General features: G+C 49.7%; 18 non-coding genes across 18 annotated transcripts; all 18 read right to left on the bottom strand.

The window, feature by feature from the left end:
- Positions 1-623: 623 nt before the first annotated feature.
- On the bottom strand, positions 624-705 carry TRNAS-CGA (transfer RNA serine (anticodon CGA)). Its single transcript has one exon. It is a non-coding gene; the product is annotated as a tRNA-Ser (tRNA).
- A 570-nt stretch (positions 706-1,275) lies between these two features.
- On the bottom strand, positions 1,276-1,357 carry TRNAS-UGA (transfer RNA serine (anticodon UGA)). The gene has a single exon. It is a non-coding gene; the product is annotated as a tRNA-Ser (tRNA).
- A 222-nt stretch (positions 1,358-1,579) lies between these two features.
- TRNAS-AGA (transfer RNA serine (anticodon AGA)) lies at positions 1,580-1,661 on the bottom strand. Its single transcript has one exon. It is a non-coding gene; the product is annotated as a tRNA-Ser (tRNA).
- A 1,852-nt stretch (positions 1,662-3,513) lies between these two features.
- TRNAS-CGA (transfer RNA serine (anticodon CGA)) lies at positions 3,514-3,595 on the bottom strand. Its single transcript has one exon. It is a non-coding gene; the product is annotated as a tRNA-Ser (tRNA).
- A 570-nt stretch (positions 3,596-4,165) lies between these two features.
- Positions 4,166-4,247, bottom strand: TRNAS-UGA (transfer RNA serine (anticodon UGA)). Its single transcript has one exon. It is a non-coding gene; the product is annotated as a tRNA-Ser (tRNA).
- Positions 4,248-4,469: 222 nt separating this feature from the next.
- Positions 4,470-4,551, bottom strand: TRNAS-AGA (transfer RNA serine (anticodon AGA)). Its single transcript has one exon. It is a non-coding gene; the product is annotated as a tRNA-Ser (tRNA).
- A 1,852-nt stretch (positions 4,552-6,403) lies between these two features.
- Positions 6,404-6,485, bottom strand: TRNAS-CGA (transfer RNA serine (anticodon CGA)). The gene has a single exon. It is a non-coding gene; the product is annotated as a tRNA-Ser (tRNA).
- Positions 6,486-7,055: 570 nt separating this feature from the next.
- TRNAS-UGA (transfer RNA serine (anticodon UGA)) lies at positions 7,056-7,137 on the bottom strand. Its single transcript has one exon. It is a non-coding gene; the product is annotated as a tRNA-Ser (tRNA).
- Positions 7,138-7,359: 222 nt separating this feature from the next.
- On the bottom strand, positions 7,360-7,441 carry TRNAS-AGA (transfer RNA serine (anticodon AGA)). The gene has a single exon. It is a non-coding gene; the product is annotated as a tRNA-Ser (tRNA).
- Positions 7,442-9,293: 1,852 nt separating this feature from the next.
- On the bottom strand, positions 9,294-9,375 carry TRNAS-CGA (transfer RNA serine (anticodon CGA)). Its single transcript has one exon. It is a non-coding gene; the product is annotated as a tRNA-Ser (tRNA).
- Positions 9,376-9,945: 570 nt separating this feature from the next.
- TRNAS-UGA (transfer RNA serine (anticodon UGA)) lies at positions 9,946-10,027 on the bottom strand. Its single transcript has one exon. It is a non-coding gene; the product is annotated as a tRNA-Ser (tRNA).
- Positions 10,028-10,249: 222 nt separating this feature from the next.
- TRNAS-AGA (transfer RNA serine (anticodon AGA)) lies at positions 10,250-10,331 on the bottom strand. Its single transcript has one exon. It is a non-coding gene; the product is annotated as a tRNA-Ser (tRNA).
- A 1,852-nt stretch (positions 10,332-12,183) lies between these two features.
- On the bottom strand, positions 12,184-12,265 carry TRNAS-CGA (transfer RNA serine (anticodon CGA)). Its single transcript has one exon. It is a non-coding gene; the product is annotated as a tRNA-Ser (tRNA).
- Positions 12,266-12,835: 570 nt separating this feature from the next.
- TRNAS-UGA (transfer RNA serine (anticodon UGA)) lies at positions 12,836-12,917 on the bottom strand. Its single transcript has one exon. It is a non-coding gene; the product is annotated as a tRNA-Ser (tRNA).
- Positions 12,918-13,139: 222 nt separating this feature from the next.
- TRNAS-AGA (transfer RNA serine (anticodon AGA)) lies at positions 13,140-13,221 on the bottom strand. The gene has a single exon. It is a non-coding gene; the product is annotated as a tRNA-Ser (tRNA).
- A 1,852-nt stretch (positions 13,222-15,073) lies between these two features.
- Positions 15,074-15,155, bottom strand: TRNAS-CGA (transfer RNA serine (anticodon CGA)). Its single transcript has one exon. It is a non-coding gene; the product is annotated as a tRNA-Ser (tRNA).
- A 570-nt stretch (positions 15,156-15,725) lies between these two features.
- Positions 15,726-15,807, bottom strand: TRNAS-UGA (transfer RNA serine (anticodon UGA)). Its single transcript has one exon. It is a non-coding gene; the product is annotated as a tRNA-Ser (tRNA).
- A 222-nt stretch (positions 15,808-16,029) lies between these two features.
- On the bottom strand, positions 16,030-16,111 carry TRNAS-AGA (transfer RNA serine (anticodon AGA)). Its single transcript has one exon. It is a non-coding gene; the product is annotated as a tRNA-Ser (tRNA).
- Between the last annotated feature and the right edge of the window lie 1,114 nt (positions 16,112-17,225).

The raw sequence follows: 17,225 nt of genomic DNA, 5'->3' as shown, positions 1-17,225 counted from the left end.
GCTCCTTCAGCAGGAGTCCATTTATGCGAGGGACCCTAAGTTACTCAGGCATATATAATAATCACCTTTAGCCCTTATAGAGAGGTTTTGGCCGATCGGGGCCAAAGGGGCGGTGGGGTCAGAAGGCTCAGGGTAAGGGCCTCAGTAGCCTCACCTCTCTTGTTGCCCTAGGTTGCACTGTGGTCTGGGACCTGGCCAAACGCCAATCCTTTTTAACCACACCTGCAGCTCTGCCTAGGCCGAGAAGCAACAGCAGAGAGCTTCCTTCCTGCCCCTTCCTGTGCTTCCCACCAACCTCCTAAATTGACCCCTGTAGAGGAGCTAGCTGCCTTGTCCTTCCCAACAACAATTTATCCAGGCACTCACCCCAGACAGCAGGCTCGAAAAGCACAGGCAAGGCTTCTCTGCAGCTCCCCAAAATAGACAGATACAGTGTCTGAGAAGCTGTAGGCCTGGGCAGCGTACTCCTTGAGAGTTTTCATGCTGGCATTGCACAGTGCATTGTTTCACATTCTTGTCTTTGTTTTACCTGTGCTCTCAACGTTGTTGAATAATACATGCTTATTCCTGGGAAAGGAGGCATCCAAGGAAAAACCTAACACATCATTGTGAAAGAGCACCGACGTAGTCGGCAGGATTTGAACCTGCGCGGGGACACCCCAATGGATTTCGAGTCCATCGCCTTAACCACTCGGCCACGACTACTCACGAGGGGTGGCTGCCACTTAAGCTGAGGTTCTCACTCTCACAGCAGTCTTTTTCTTTCCCTCAGTTCACTCTGCTCCACTGCCTTCCCATCTTTGCCTATCCGTTCTACTGCAAAAAATACACTCGGTCCATACCTGCATACTGACGTGACTCAAAGGCACTATTATAAAGTTCATGTTCCTGGCCAGAGAAAAGCAAAAAGGAGGTTGTAAAAGAATGCAGTTATGACACTTTAGGAAAATAATGACACTGTCAGACGCCCCAATAAGGCTACTTCCTTCATGCATCTGATACCTCAGATGGAACTTACTGGCGAGATGATAACTGAAGTTCTTTCCCAATCTCCTTGGCTATTACTCGACATGTGTCTTCTCGACAGCTGGGGTGCACAAGTGGCAGGAGTGCCAGACAGGTAGTCTCATGCCTTCTCCGGCCACTCTTTTGATCCCATTCCCTGCCCAGTGTTTCGCCTTCCTTAGCTCTATTGAGAGTGATAGCTATATTCGGCCTGCTTGTGCAGATGCCATTTAATATGAAGTATAAAATATCACCAAAGGTGAAGTAGCACGTAGTCGGCAGGATTTGAACCTACGCGGGGAGACCCCAATGGATTTCAAGTCCATCGCCTTAACCACTCGGCCACGACTACTTGCTTAAAGCTATGGTCCATTTTCAACGTAGCTCGTTTCTATTTCTGCTGGCGGTCTAGCCTCTGGACAGAAGCAGTCCTTTTCTAGAGAGGAAGGCCACAATGGCAAAAGTTTGAGCCCTCCCAGGCCGCTGACCCTATTAGTCCTGCTTTTGGAGCCCGCATTTATGCCAGTAGGTATTTCAAAGAATTATGGGAAAATACTGTTCTCAAAAGGGACAGCGTAGTTGGCAGGATTCGAACCTGCGCGGGGATACCCCAATGGATTTCTAGTCCATCGCCTTAACCACTCGGCCACAACTACCCACACAAGTGAATCTCAACAGGGCACTTTACCTCCATCCGTAGTCTTTTTTCTTTCCGTTCACTGGACCATTTTCCCTGCTCTCCTATACATCATTCCTATTCCACAGAAGACTTTCTAAAGCGTCTCAAGCTAAAAGCAGGCATGCATGTGAAATTAGCACTCCTTGTATGTTCATGTTTTGAGACGGGGGAAAAAAATCAGGCCGGAAGAGGTGGTAGCTTTAACGTCAGGGAGATGGCAGCCACGATAGGCACCATGGCAAAACTTCTGTCTTGGAGGCCATGAATGGACTCCACAGAGAGACGGGTTGGTCTTTACAGGTATGAAAAGAAGTGCCTCGTCCAATCTAGGGCCTGTGGCTAGGCGTTTCCTGAGCTGAATTCTCCTTGGAGGAGAGTGGGCGTGTTCAGTTTCTCTGCAGACTAGTGCCTGACAGGTGAGGGAGGGGGAGCAGGATGCATTTGGCCTGGGTTCATATCTTTCTTCTGTGGCTTTAATGGTCTTTGCTTCATATTCTGTTTTACTGACTGCTTTGCATAGAGGCTGCTCCCTTGTTCTCCCACGCAGGAGGCCCTGAAGAGGAATCCCAAAAATGTCATCTGACGTAGTCGGCAGGATTTGAACATACTCGTGGAGACGCCAAATGATATCTAGTCCATCGCCTTAACCACTTGGTAACGACTACTTGGCTCTGCAAGCGGTGCCCCTTTCAACATAGCCCTTCATGTCTTCACAGGCAACCTCACTGGCTCCAGTCATTCCGCTCTGCTCCTTCCTCTTCCTCAGCAATCCTTTGCACTGGCAAGGTGCTTCTCAAAAAACAAATATAGGCACTCCTGCCAATCCACAAGTATTCCGAAGGCTTTGCTGAGGCCCTCTGCAGCCCTTCTTCTTTACAGCACATCAACTGCTGACCTTTGTTTGCCCTAAGGCTTCTGCTTCCATATTGGAGTCATCCCAGGCTTTGGTGATCCCAGCCGTCAGCCCAGCACCTCAGTTGAGCCTTTGAAAGGCTGTCAGGCCCTGCTCCTCTTTCTGTCTTGATATTCTAGCCACATTACTTAATAGGTGAGTGGAGGCGGGCCCAAGAGAGGGTAGTCTCTATGCAAATGAAGTGCTTGGGCATACCTGGGAGTGTCCTTCTGCAAGCCATTCAGCCTCCTGGCTGGTGGCAGGTTTGTTGAGGAGAGCAAGGCCGTGTTGGGCCAGTCCCAAAGCAAAGGCGAGCTCCTTCAGCAGGAGTCCATTTATGCGAGGGACCCTAAGTTACTCAGGCATATATAATAATCACCTTTAGCCCTTATAGAGAGGTTTTGGCCGATCGGGGCCAAAGGGGCGGTGGGGTCAGAAGGCTCAGGGTAAGGGCCTCAGTAGCCTCACCTCTCTTGTTGCCCTAGGTTGCACTGTGGTCTGGGACCTGGCCAAACGCCAATCCTTTTTAACCACACCTGCAGCTCTGCCTAGGCCGAGAAGCAACAGCAGAGAGCTTCCTTCCTGCCCCTTCCTGTGCTTCCCACCAACCTCCTAAATTGACCCCTGTAGAGGAGCTAGCTGCCTTGTCCTTCCCAACAACAATTTATCCAGGCACTCACCCCAGACAGCAGGCTCGAAAAGCACAGGCAAGGCTTCTCTGCAGCTCCCCAAAATAGACAGATACAGTGTCTGAGAAGCTGTAGGCCTGGGCAGCGTACTCCTTGAGAGTTTTCATGCTGGCATTGCACAGTGCATTGTTTCACATTCTTGTCTTTGTTTTACCTGTGCTCTCAACGTTGTTGAATAATACATGCTTATTCCTGGGAAAGGAGGCATCCAAGGAAAAACCTAACACATCATTGTGAAAGAGCACCGACGTAGTCGGCAGGATTTGAACCTGCGCGGGGACACCCCAATGGATTTCGAGTCCATCGCCTTAACCACTCGGCCACGACTACTCACGAGGGGTGGCTGCCACTTAAGCTGAGGTTCTCACTCTCACAGCAGTCTTTTTCTTTCCCTCAGTTCACTCTGCTCCACTGCCTTCCCATCTTTGCCTATCCGTTCTACTGCAAAAAATACACTCGGTCCATACCTGCATACTGACGTGACTCAAAGGCACTATTATAAAGTTCATGTTCCTGGCCAGAGAAAAGCAAAAAGGAGGTTGTAAAAGAATGCAGTTATGACACTTTAGGAAAATAATGACACTGTCAGACGCCCCAATAAGGCTACTTCCTTCATGCATCTGATACCTCAGATGGAACTTACTGGCGAGATGATAACTGAAGTTCTTTCCCAATCTCCTTGGCTATTACTCGACATGTGTCTTCTCGACAGCTGGGGTGCACAAGTGGCAGGAGTGCCAGACAGGTAGTCTCATGCCTTCTCCGGCCACTCTTTTGATCCCATTCCCTGCCCAGTGTTTCGCCTTCCTTAGCTCTATTGAGAGTGATAGCTATATTCGGCCTGCTTGTGCAGATGCCATTTAATATGAAGTATAAAATATCACCAAAGGTGAAGTAGCACGTAGTCGGCAGGATTTGAACCTACGCGGGGAGACCCCAATGGATTTCAAGTCCATCGCCTTAACCACTCGGCCACGACTACTTGCTTAAAGCTATGGTCCATTTTCAACGTAGCTCGTTTCTATTTCTGCTGGCGGTCTAGCCTCTGGACAGAAGCAGTCCTTTTCTAGAGAGGAAGGCCACAATGGCAAAAGTTTGAGCCCTCCCAGGCCGCTGACCCTATTAGTCCTGCTTTTGGAGCCCGCATTTATGCCAGAAGGTATTTCAAAGAATTATGGGAAAATACTGTTCACAAAAGGGACAGCGTAGTTGGCAGGATTCGAACCTGCGCGGGGATACCCCAATGGATTTCTAGTCCATCGCCTTAACCACTCGGCCACAACTACCCACACAAGTGAATCTCAACAGGGCACTTTACCTCCATCCGTAGTCTTTTTTCTTTCCGTTCACTGGACCATTTTCCCTGCTCTCCTATACATCATTCCTATTCCACAGAAGACTTTCTAAAGCGTCTCAAGCTAAAAGCAGGCATGCATGTGAAATTAGCACTCCTTGTATGTTCATGTTTTGAGACGGGGGAAAAAAATCAGGCCGGAAGAGGTGGTAGCTTTAACGTCAGGGAGATGGCAGCCACGATAGGCACCATGGCAAAACTTCTGTCTTGGAGGCCATGAATGGACTCCACAGAGAGACGGGTTGGTCTTTACAGGTATGAAAAGAAGTGCCTCGTCCAATCTAGGGCCTGTGGCTAGGCGTTTCCTGAGCTGAATTCTCCTTGGAGGAGAGTGGGCGTGTTCAGTTTCTCTGCAGACTAGTGCCTGACAGGTGAGGGAGGGGGAGCAGGATGCATTTGGCCTGGGTTCATATCTTTCTTCTGTGGCTTTAATGGTCTTTGCTTCATATTCTGTTTTACTGACTGCTTTGCATAGAGGCTGCTCCCTTGTTCTCCCACGCAGGAGGCCCTGAAGAGGAATCCCAAAAATGTCATCTGACGTAGTCGGCAGGATTTGAACATACTCGTGGAGACGCCAAATGATATCTAGTCCATCGCCTTAACCACTTGGTAACGACTACTTGGCTCTGCAAGCGGTGCCCCTTTCAACATAGCCCTTCATGTCTTCACAGGCAACCTCACTGGCTCCAGTCATTCCGCTCTGCTCCTTCCTCTTCCTCAGCAATCCTTTGCACTGGCAAGGTGCTTCTCAAAAAACAAATATAGGCACTCCTGCCAATCCACAAGTATTCCGAAGGCTTTGCTGAGGCCCTCTGCAGCCCTTCTTCTTTACAGCACATCAACTGCTGACCTTTGTTTGCCCTAAGGCTTCTGCTTCCATATTGGAGTCATCCCAGGCTTTGGTGATCCCAGCCGTCAGCCCAGCACCTCAGTTGAGCCTTTGAAAGGCTGTCAGGCCCTGCTCCTCTTTCTGTCTTGATATTCTAGCCACATTACTTAATAGGTGAGTGGAGGCGGGCCCAAGAGAGGGTAGTCTCTATGCAAATGAAGTGCTTGGGCATACCTGGGAGTGTCCTTCTGCAAGCCATTCAGCCTCCTGGCTGGTGGCAGGTTTGTTGAGGAGAGCAAGGCCGTGTTGGGCCAGTCCCAAAGCAAAGGCGAGCTCCTTCAGCAGGAGTCCATTTATGCGAGGGACCCTAAGTTACTCAGGCATATATAATAATCACCTTTAGCCCTTATAGAGAGGTTTTGGCCGATCGGGGCCAAAGGGGCGGTGGGGTCAGAAGGCTCAGGGTAAGGGCCTCAGTAGCCTCACCTCTCTTGTTGCCCTAGGTTGCACTGTGGTCTGGGACCTGGCCAAACGCCAATCCTTTTTAACCACACCTGCAGCTCTGCCTAGGCCGAGAAGCAACAGCAGAGAGCTTCCTTCCTGCCCCTTCCTGTGCTTCCCACCAACCTCCTAAATTGACCCCTGTAGAGGAGCTAGCTGCCTTGTCCTTCCCAACAACAATTTATCCAGGCACTCACCCCAGACAGCAGGCTCGAAAAGCACAGGCAAGGCTTCTCTGCAGCTCCCCAAAATAGACAGATACAGTGTCTGAGAAGCTGTAGGCCTGGGCAGCGTACTCCTTGAGAGTTTTCATGCTGGCATTGCACAGTGCATTGTTTCACATTCTTGTCTTTGTTTTACCTGTGCTCTCAACGTTGTTGAATAATACATGCTTATTCCTGGGAAAGGAGGCATCCAAGGAAAAACCTAACACATCATTGTGAAAGAGCACCGACGTAGTCGGCAGGATTTGAACCTGCGCGGGGACACCCCAATGGATTTCGAGTCCATCGCCTTAACCACTCGGCCACGACTACTCACGAGGGGTGGCTGCCACTTAAGCTGAGGTTCTCACTCTCACAGCAGTCTTTTTCTTTCCCTCAGTTCACTCTGCTCCACTGCCTTCCCATCTTTGCCTATCCGTTCTACTGCAAAAAATACACTCGGTCCATACCTGCATACTGACGTGACTCAAAGGCACTATTATAAAGTTCATGTTCCTGGCCAGAGAAAAGCAAAAAGGAGGTTGTAAAAGAATGCAGTTATGACACTTTAGGAAAATAATGACACTGTCAGACGCCCCAATAAGGCTACTTCCTTCATGCATCTGATACCTCAGATGGAACTTACTGGCGAGATGATAACTGAAGTTCTTTCCCAATCTCCTTGGCTATTACTCGACATGTGTCTTCTCGACAGCTGGGGTGCACAAGTGGCAGGAGTGCCAGACAGGTAGTCTCATGCCTTCTCCGGCCACTCTTTTGATCCCATTCCCTGCCCAGTGTTTCGCCTTCCTTAGCTCTATTGAGAGTGATAGCTATATTCGGCCTGCTTGTGCAGATGCCATTTAATATGAAGTATAAAATATCACCAAAGGTGAAGTAGCACGTAGTCGGCAGGATTTGAACCTACGCGGGGAGACCCCAATGGATTTCAAGTCCATCGCCTTAACCACTCGGCCACGACTACTTGCTTAAAGCTATGGTCCATTTTCAACGTAGCTCGTTTCTATTTCTGCTGGCGGTCTAGCCTCTGGACAGAAGCAGTCCTTTTCTAGAGAGGAAGGCCACAATGGCAAAAGTTTGAGCCCTCCCAGGCCGCTGACCCTATTAGTCCTGCTTTTGGAGCCCGCATTTATGCCAGTAGGTATTTCAAAGAATTATGGGAAAATACTGTTCACAAAAGGGACAGCGTAGTTGGCAGGATTCGAACCTGCGCGGGGATACCCCAATGGATTTCTAGTCCATCGCCTTAACCACTCGGCCACAACTACCCACACAAGTGAATCTCAACAGGGCACTTTACCTCCATCCGTAGTCTTTTTTCTTTCCGTTCACTGGACCATTTTCCCTGCTCTCCTATACATCATTCCTATTCCACAGAAGACTTTCTAAAGCGTCTCAAGCTAAAAGCAGGCATGCATGTGAAATTAGCACTCCTTGTATGTTCATGTTTTGAGACGGGGGAAAAAAATCAGGCCGGAAGAGGTGGTAGCTTTAACGTCAGGGAGATGGCAGCCACGATAGGCACCATGGCAAAACTTCTGTCTTGGAGGCCATGAATGGACTCCACAGAGAGACGGGTTGGTCTTTACAGGTATGAAAAGAAGTGCCTCGTCCAATCTAGGGCCTGTGGCTAGGCGTTTCCTGAGCTGAATTCTCCTTGGAGGAGAGTGGGCGTGTTCAGTTTCTCTGCAGACTAGTGCCTGACAGGTGAGGGAGGGGGAGCAGGATGCATTTGGCCTGGGTTCATATCTTTCTTCTGTGGCTTTAATGGTCTTTGCTTCATATTCTGTTTTACTGACTGCTTTGCATAGAGGCTGCTCCCTTGTTCTCCCACGCAGGAGGCCCTGAAGAGGAATCCCAAAAATGTCATCTGACGTAGTGGGCAGGATTTGAACATACTCGTGGAGACGCCAAATGATATCTAGTCCATCGCCTTAACCACTTGGTAACGACTACTTGGCTCTGCAAGCGGTGCCCCTTTCAACATAGCCCTTCATGTCTTCACAGGCAACCTCACTGGCTCCAGTCATTCCGCTCTGCTCCTTCCTCTTCCTCAGCAATCCTTTGCACTGGCAAGGTGCTTCTCAAAAAACAAATATAGGCACTCCTGCCAATCCACAAGTATTCCGAAGGCTTTGCTGAGGCCCTCTGCAGCCCTTCTTCTTTACAGCACATCAACTGCTGACCTTTGTTTGCCCTAAGGCTTCTGCTTCCATATTGGAGTCATCCCAGGCTTTGGTGATCCCAGCCGTCAGCCCAGCACCTCAGTTGAGCCTTTGAAAGGCTGTCAGGCCCTGCTCCTCTTTCTGTCTTGATATTCTAGCCACATTACTTAATAGGTGAGTGGAGGCGGGCCCAAGAGAGGGTAGTCTCTATGCAAATGAAGTGCTTGGGCATACCTGGGAGTGTCCTTCTGCAAGCCATTCAGCCTCCTGGCTGGTGGCAGGTTTGTTGAGGAGAGCAAGGCCGTGTTGGGCCAGTCCCAAAGCAAAGGCGAGCTCCTTCAGCAGGAGTCCATTTATGCGAGGGACCCTAAGTTACTCAGGCATATATAATAATCACCTTTAGCCCTTATAGAGAGGTTTTGGCCGATCGGGGCCAAAGGGGCGGTGGGGTCAGAAGGCTCAGGGTAAGGGCCTCAGTAGCCTCACCTCTCTTGTTGCCCTAGGTTGCACTGTGGTCTGGGACCTGGCCAAACGCCAATCCTTTTTAACCACACCTGCAGCTCTGCCTAGGCCGAGAAGCAACAGCAGAGAGCTTCCTTCCTGCCCCTTCCTGTGCTTCCCACCAACCTCCTAAATTGACCCCTGTAGAGGAGCTAGCTGCCTTGTCCTTCCCAACAACAATTTATCCAGGCACTCACCCCAGACAGCAGGCTCGAAAAGCACAGGCAAGGCTTCTCTGCAGCTCCCCAAAATAGACAGATACAGTGTCTGAGAAGCTGTAGGCCTGGGCAGCGTACTCCTTGAGAGTTTTCATGCTGGCATTGCACAGTGCATTGTTTCACATTCTTGTCTTTGTTTTACCTGTGCTCTCAACGTTGTTGAATAATACATGCTTATTCCTGGGAAAGGAGGCATCCAAGGAAAAACCTAACACATCATTGTGAAAGAGCACCGACGTAGTCGGCAGGATTTGAACCTGCGCGGGGACACCCCAATGGATTTCGAGTCCATCGCCTTAACCACTCGGCCACGACTACTCACGAGGGGTGGCTGCCACTTAAGCTGAGGTTCTCACTCTCACAGCAGTCTTTTTCTTTCCCTCAGTTCACTCTGCTCCACTGCCTTCCCATCTTTGCCTATCCGTTCTACTGCAAAAAATACACTCGGTCCATACCTGCATACTGACGTGACTCAAAGGCACTATTATAAAGTTCATGTTCCTGGCCAGAGAAAAGCAAAAAGGAGGTTGTAAAAGAATGCAGTTATGACTCTTTAGGAAAATAATGACACTGTCAGACGCCCCAATAAGGCTACTTCCTTCATGCATCTGATACCTCAGATGGAACTTACTGGCGAGATGATAACTGAAGTTCTTTCCCAATCTCCTTGGCTATTACTCGACATGTGTCTTCTCGACAGCTGGGGTGCACAAGTGGCAGGAGTGCCAGACAGGTAGTCTCATGCCTTCTCCGGCCACTCTTTTGATCCCATTCCCTGCCCAGTGTTTCGCCTTCCTTAGCTCTATTGAGAGTGATAGCTATATTCGGCCTGCTTGTGCAGATGCCATTTAATATGAAGTATAAAATATCACCAAAGGTGAAGTAGCACGTAGTCGGCAGGATTTGAACCTACGCGGGGAGACCCCAATGGATTTCAAGTCCATCGCCTTAACCACTCGGCCACGACTACTTGCTTAAAGCTATGGTCCATTTTCAACGTAGCTCGTTTCTATTTCTGCTGGCGGTCTAGCCTCTGGACAGAAGCAGTCCTTTTCTAGAGAGGAAGGCCACAATGGCAAAAGTTTGAGCCCTCCCAGGCCGCTGACCCTATTAGTCCTGCTTTTGGAGCCCGCATTTATGCCAGTAGGTATTTCAAAGAATTATGGGAAAATACTGTTCACAAAAGGGACAGCGTAGTTGGCAGGATTCGAACCTGCGCGGGGATACCCCAATGGATTTCTAGTCCATCGCCTTAACCACTCGGCCACAACTACCCACACAAGTGAATCTCAACAGGGCACTTTACCTCCATCCGTAGTCTTTTTTCTTTCCGTTCACTGGACCATTTTCCCTGCTCTCCTATACATCATTCCTATTCCACAGAAGACTTTCTAAAGCGTCTCAAGCTAAAAGCAGGCATGCATGTGAAATTAGCACTCCTTGTATGTTCATGTTTTGAGACGGGGGAAAAAAATCAGGCCGGAAGAGGTGGTAGCTTTAACGTCAGGGAGATGGCAGCCACGATAGGCACCATGGCAAAACTTCTGTCTTGGAGGCCATGAATGGACTCCACAGAGAGACGGGTTGGTCTTTACAGGTATGAAAAGAAGTGCCTCGTCCAATCTAGGGCCTGTGGCTAGGCGTTTCCTGAGCTGAATTCTCCTTGGAGGAGAGTGGGCGTGTTCAGTTTCTCTGCAGACTAGTGCCTGACAGGTGAGGGAGGGGGAGCAGGATGCATTTGGCCTGGGTTCATATCTTTCTTCTGTGGCTTTAATGGTCTTTGCTTCATATTCTGTTTTACTGACTGCTTTGCATAGAGGCTGCTCCCTTGTTCTCCCACGCAGGAGGCCCTGAAGAGGAATCCCAAAAATGTCATCTGACGTAGTCGGCAGGATTTGAACATACTCGTGGAGACGCCAAATGATATCTAGTCCATCGCCTTAACCACTTGGTAACGACTACTTGGCTCTGCAAGCGGTGCCCCTTTCAACATAGCCCTTCATGTCTTCACAGGCAACCTCACTGGCTCCAGTCATTCCGCTCTGCTCCTTCCTCTTCCTCAGCAATCCTTTGCACTGGCAAGGTGCTTCTCAAAAAACAAATATAGGCACTCCTGCCAATCCACAAGTATTCCGAAGGCTTTGCTGAGGCCCTCTGCAGCCCTTCTTCTTTACAGCACATCAACTGCTGACCTTTGTTTGCCCTAAGGCTTCTGCTTCCATATTGGAGTCATCCCAGGCTTTGGTGATCCCAGCCGTCAGCCCAGCACCTCAGTTGAGCCTTTGAAAGGCTGTCAGGCCCTGCTCCTCTTTCTGTCTTGATATTCTAGCCACATTACTTAATAGGTGAGTGGAGGCGGGCCCAAGAGAGGGTAGTCTCTATGCAAATGAAGTGCTTGGGCATACCTGGGAGTGTCCTTCTGCAAGCCATTCAGCCTCCTGGCTGGTGGCAGGTTTGTTGAGGAGAGCAAGGCCGTGTTGGGCCAGTCCCAAAGCAAAGGCGAGCTCCTTCAGCAGGAGTCCATTTATGCGAGGGACCCTAAGTTACTCAGGCATATATAATAATCACCTTTAGCCCTTATAGAGAGGTTTTGGCCGATCGGGGCCAAAGGGGCGGTGGGGTCAGAAGGCTCAGGGTAAGGGCCTCAGTAGCCTCACCTCTCTTGTTGCCCTAGGTTGCACTGTGGTCTGGGACCTGGCCAAACGCCAATCCTTTTTAACCACACCTGCAGCTCTGCCTAGGCCGAGAAGCAACAGCAGAGAGCTTCCTTCCTGCCCCTTCCTGTGCTTCCCACCAACCTCCTAAATTGACCCCTGTAGAGGAGCTAGCTGCCTTGTCCTTCCCAACAACAATTTATCCAGGCACTCACCCCAGACAGCAGGCTCGAAAAGCACAGGCAAGGCTTCTCTGCAGCTCCCCAAAATAGACAGATACAGTGTCTGAGAAGCTGTAGGCCTGGGCAGCGTACTCCTTGAGAGTTTTCATGCTGGCATTGCACAGTGCATTGTTTCACATTCTTGTCTTTGTTTTACCTGTGCTCTCAACGTTGTTGAATAATACATGCTTATTCCTGGGAAAGGAGGCATCCAAGGAAAAACCTAACACATCATTGTGAAAGAGCACCGACGTAGTCGGCAGGATTTGAACCTGCGCGGGGACACCCCAATGGATTTCGAGTCCATCGCCTTAACCACTCGGCCACGACTACTCACGAGGGGTGGCTGCCACTTAAGCTGAGGTTCTCACTCTCACAGCAGTCTTTTTCTTTCCCTCAGTTCACTCTGCTCCACTGCCTTCCCATCTTTGCCTATCCGTTCTACTGCAAAAAATACACTCGGTCCATACCTGCATACTGACGTGACTCAAAGGCACTATTATAAAGTTCATGTTCCTGGCCAGAGAAAAGCAAAAAGGAGGTTGTAAAAGAATGCAGTTATGACACTTTAGGAAAATAATGACACTGTCAGACGCCCCAATAAGGCTACTTCCTTCATGCATCTGATACCTCAGATGGAACTTACTGGCGAGATGATAACTGAAGTTCTTTCCCAATCTCCTTGGCTATTACTCGACATGTGTCTTTTCGACAGCTGGGGTGCACAAGTGGCAGGAGTGCCAGACAGGTAGTCTCATGCCTTCTCCGGCCACTCTTTTGATCCCATTCCCTGCCCAGTGTTTCGCCTTCCTTAGCTCTATTGAGAGTGATAGCTATATTCGGCCTGCTTGTGCAGATGCCATTTAATATGAAGTATAAAATATCACCAAAGGTGAAGTAGCACGTAGTCGGCAGGATTTGAACCTACGCGGGGAGACCCCAATGGATTTCAAGTCCATCGCCTTAACCACTCGGCCACGACTACTTGCTTAAAGCTATGGTCCATTTTCAACGTAGCTCGTTTCTATTTCTGCTGGCGGTCTAGCCTCTGGACAGAAGCAGTCCTTTTCTAGAGAGGAAGGCCACAATGGCAAAAGTTTGAGCCCTCCCAGGCCGCTGACCCTATAAGTCCTGCTTTTGGAGCCCGCATTTATGCCAGTAGGTATTTCAAAGAATTATGGGAAAATACTGTTCACAAAAGGGACAGCGTAGTTGGCAGGATTCGAACCTGCGCGGGGATACCCCAATGGATTTCTAGTCCATCGCCTTAACCACTCGGCCACAACTACCCACACAAGTGAATCTCAACAGGGCACTTTACCTCCATCCGTAGTCTTTTTTCTTTCCGTTCACTGGACCATTTTCCCTGCTCTCCTATACATCATTCCTATTCCACAGAAGACTTTCTAAAGCGTCTCAAGCTAAAAGCAGGCATGCATGTGAAATTAGCACTCCTTGTATGTTCATGTTTTGAGACGGGGGAAAAAAATCAGGCCGGAAGAGGTGGTAGCTTTAACGTCAGGGAGATGGCAGCCACGATAGGCACCATGGCAAAACTTCTGTCTTGGAGGCCATGAATGGACTCCACAGAGAGACGGGTTGGTCTTTACAGGTATGAAAAGAAGTGCCTCGTCCAATCTAGGGCCTGTGGCTAGGCGTTTCCTGAGCTGAATTCTCCTTGGAGGAGAGTGGGCGTGTTCAGTTTCTCTGCAGACTAGTGCCTGACAGGTGAGGGAGGGGGAGCAGGATGCATTTGGCCTGGGTTCATATCTTTCTTCTGTGGCTTTAATGGTCTTTGCTTCATATTCTGTTTTACTGACTGCTTTGCATAGAGGCTGCTCCCTTGTTCTCCCACGCAGGAGGCCCTGAAGAGGAATCCCAAAAATGTCATCTGACGTAGTCGGCAGGATTTGAACATACTCGTGGAGACGCCAAATGATATCTAGTCCATCGCCTTAACCACTTGGTAACGACTACTTGGCTCTGCAAGCGGTGCCCCTTTCAACATAGCCCTTCATGTCTTCACAGGCAACCTCACTGGCTCCAGTCATTCCGCTCTGCTCCTTCCTCTTCCTCAGCAATCCTTTGCACTGGCAAGGTGCTTCTCAAAAAACAAATATAGGCACTCCTGCCAATCCACAAATATTCCGAAGGCTTTGCTGAGGCCCTCTGCAGCCCTTCTTCTTTACAGCACATCAACTGCTGACCTTTGTTTGCCCTAAGGCTTCTGCTTCCATATTGGAGTCATCCCAGGCTTTGGTGATCCCAGCCGTCAGCCCAGCACCTCAGTTGAGCCTTTGAAAGGCTGTCAGGCCCTGCTCCTCTTTCTGTCTTGATATTCTAGCCACATTACTTAATAGGTGAGTGGAGGCGGGCCCAAGAGAGGGTAGTCTCTATGCAAATGAAGTGCTTGGGCATACCTGGGAGTGTCCTTCTGCAAGCCATTCAGCCTCCTGGCTGGTGGCAGGTTTGTTGAGGAGAGCAAGGCCGTGTTGGGCCAGTCCCAAAGCAAAGGCGAGCTCCTTCAGCAGGAGTCCATTTATGCGAGGGACCCTAAGTTACTCAGGCATATATAATAATCACCTTTAGCCCTTATAGAGAGGTTTTGGCCGATCGGGGCCAAAGGGGCGGTGGGGTCAGAAGGCTCAGGGTAAGGGCCTCAGTAGCCTCACCTCTCTTGTTGCCCTAGGTTGCACTGTGGTCTGGGACCTGGCCAAACGCCAATCCTTTTTAACCACACCTGCAGCTCTGCCTAGGCCGAGAAGCAACAGCAGAGAGCTTCCTTCCTGCCCCTTCCTGTGCTTCCCACCAACCTCCTAAATTGACCCCTGTAGAGGAGCTAGCTGCCTTGTCCTTCCCAACAACAATTTATCCAGGCACTCACCCCAGACAGCAGGCTCGAAAAGCACAGGCAAGGCTTCTCTGCAGCTCCCCAAAATAGACAGATACAGTGTCTGAGAAGCTGTAGGCCTGGGCAGCGTACTCCTTGAGAGTTTTCATGCTGGCATTGCACAGTGCATTGTTTCACATTCTTGTCTTTGTTTTACCTGTGCTCTCAACGTTGTTGAATAATACATGCTTATTCCTGGGAAAGGAGGCATCCAAGGAAAAACCTAACACATCATTGTGAAAGAGCACCGACGTAGTCGGCAGGATTTGAACCTGCGCGGGGACACCCCAATGGATTTCGAGTCCATCGCCTTAACCACTCGGCCACGACTACTCACGAGGGGTGGCTGCCACTTAAGCTGAGGTTCTCACTCTCACAGCAGTCTTTTTCTTTCCCTCAGTTCACTCTGCTCCACTGCCTTCCCATCTTTGCCTATCCGTTCTACTGCAAAAAATACACTCGGTCCATACCTGCATACTGACGTGACTCAAAGGCACTATTATAAAGTTCATGTTCCTGGCCAGAGAAAAGCAAAAAGGAGGTTGTAAAAGAATGCAGTTATGACACTTTAGGAAAATAATGACACTGTCAGACGCCCCAATAAGGCTACTTCCTTCATGCATCTGATACCTCAGATGGAACTTACTGGCGAGATGATAACTGAAGTTCTTTCCCAATCTCCTTGGCTATTACTCGACATGTGTCTTCTCGACAGCTGGGGTGCACAAGTGGCAGGAGTGCCAGACAGGTAGTCTCATGCCTTCTCCGGCCACTCTTTTGATCCCATTCCCTGCCCAGTGTTTCGCCTTCCTTAGCTCTATTGAGAGTGATAGCTATATTCGGCCTGCTTGTGCAGATGCCATTTAATATGAAGTATAAAATATCACCAAAGGTGAAGTAGCACGTAGTCGGCAGGATTTGAACCTACGCGGGGAGACCCCAATGGATTTCAAGTCCATCGCCTTAACCACTCGGCCACGACTACTTGCTTAAAGCTATGGTCCATTTTCAACGTAGCTCGTTTCTATTTCTGCTGGCGGTCTAGCCTCTGGACAGAAGCAGTCCTTTTCTAGAGAGGAAGGCCACAATGGCAAAAGTTTGAGCCCTCCCAGGCCGCTGACCCTATTAGTCCTGCTTTTGGAGCCCGCATTTATGCCAGTAGGTATTTCAAAGAATTATGGGAAAATACTGTTCACAAAAGGGACAGCGTAGTTGGCAGGATTCGAACCTGCGCGGGGATACCCCAATGGATTTCTAGTCCATCGCCTTAACCACTCGGCCACAACTACCCACACAAGTGAATCTCAACAGGGCACTTTACCTCCATCCGTAGTCTTTTTTCTTTCCGTTCACTGGACCATTTTCCCTGCTCTCCTATACATCATTCCTATTCCACAGAAGACTTTCTAAAGCGTCTCAAGCTAAAAGCAGGCATGCATGTGAAATTAGCACTCCTTGTATGTTCATGTTTTGAGACGGGGGAAAAAAATCAGGCCGGAAGAGGTGGTAGCTTTAACGTCAGGGAGATGGCAGCCACGATAGGCACCATGGCAAAACTTCTGTCTTGGAGGCCATGAATGGACTCCACAGAGAGACGGGTTGGTCTTTACAGGTATGAAAAGAAGTGCCTCGTCCAATCTAGGGCCTGTGGCTAGGCGTTTCCTGAGCTGAATTCTCCTTGGAGGAGAGTGGGCGTGTTCAGTTTCTCTGCAGACTAGTGCCTGACAGGTGAGGGAGGGGGAGCAGGATGCATTTGGCCTGGGTTCATATCTTTCTTCTGTGGCTTTAATGGTCTTTGCTTCATATTCTGTTTTACTGACTGCTTTGCATAGAGGCTGCTCCCTTGTTCTCCCACGCAGGAGGCCCTGAAGAGGAATCCCAAAAATGTCATCTGACGTAGTGGGCAGGATTTGAACATACTCGTGGAGACGCCAAATGATATCTAGTCCATCGCCTTAACCACTTGGTAACGACTACTTGGCTCTGCAAGCGGTGCCCCTTTCAACATAGCCCTTCATGTCTTCACAGGCAACCTCACTGGCTCCAGTCATTCCGCTCTGCTCCTTCCTCTTCCTCAGCAATCCTTTGCACTGGCAAGGTGCTTCTCAAAAAACAAATATAGGCACTCCTGCCAATCCACAAGTATTCCGAAGGCTTTGCTGAGGCCCTCTGCAGCCCTTCTTCTTTACAGCACATCAACTGCTGACCTTTGTTTGCCCTAAGGCTTCTGCTTCCATATTGGAGTCATCCCAGGCTTTGGTGATCCCAGCCGTCAGCCCAGCACCTCAGTTGAGCCTTTGAAAGGCTGTCAGGCCCTGCTCCTCTTTCTGTCTTGATATTCTAGCCACATTACTTAATAGGTGAGTGGAGGCGGGCCCAAGAGAGGGTAGTCTCTATGCAAAT

Source organism: Pleurodeles waltl, unplaced genomic scaffold (genome assembly GCF_031143425.1).
Source record: "Pleurodeles waltl isolate 20211129_DDA unplaced genomic scaffold, aPleWal1.hap1.20221129 scaffold_320, whole genome shotgun sequence".
NCBI classification, from domain to species: domain Eukaryota; kingdom Metazoa; phylum Chordata; class Amphibia; order Caudata; family Salamandridae; genus Pleurodeles; species Pleurodeles waltl.
This window is presented reverse-complemented; position numbering and strand designations above follow the sequence as displayed.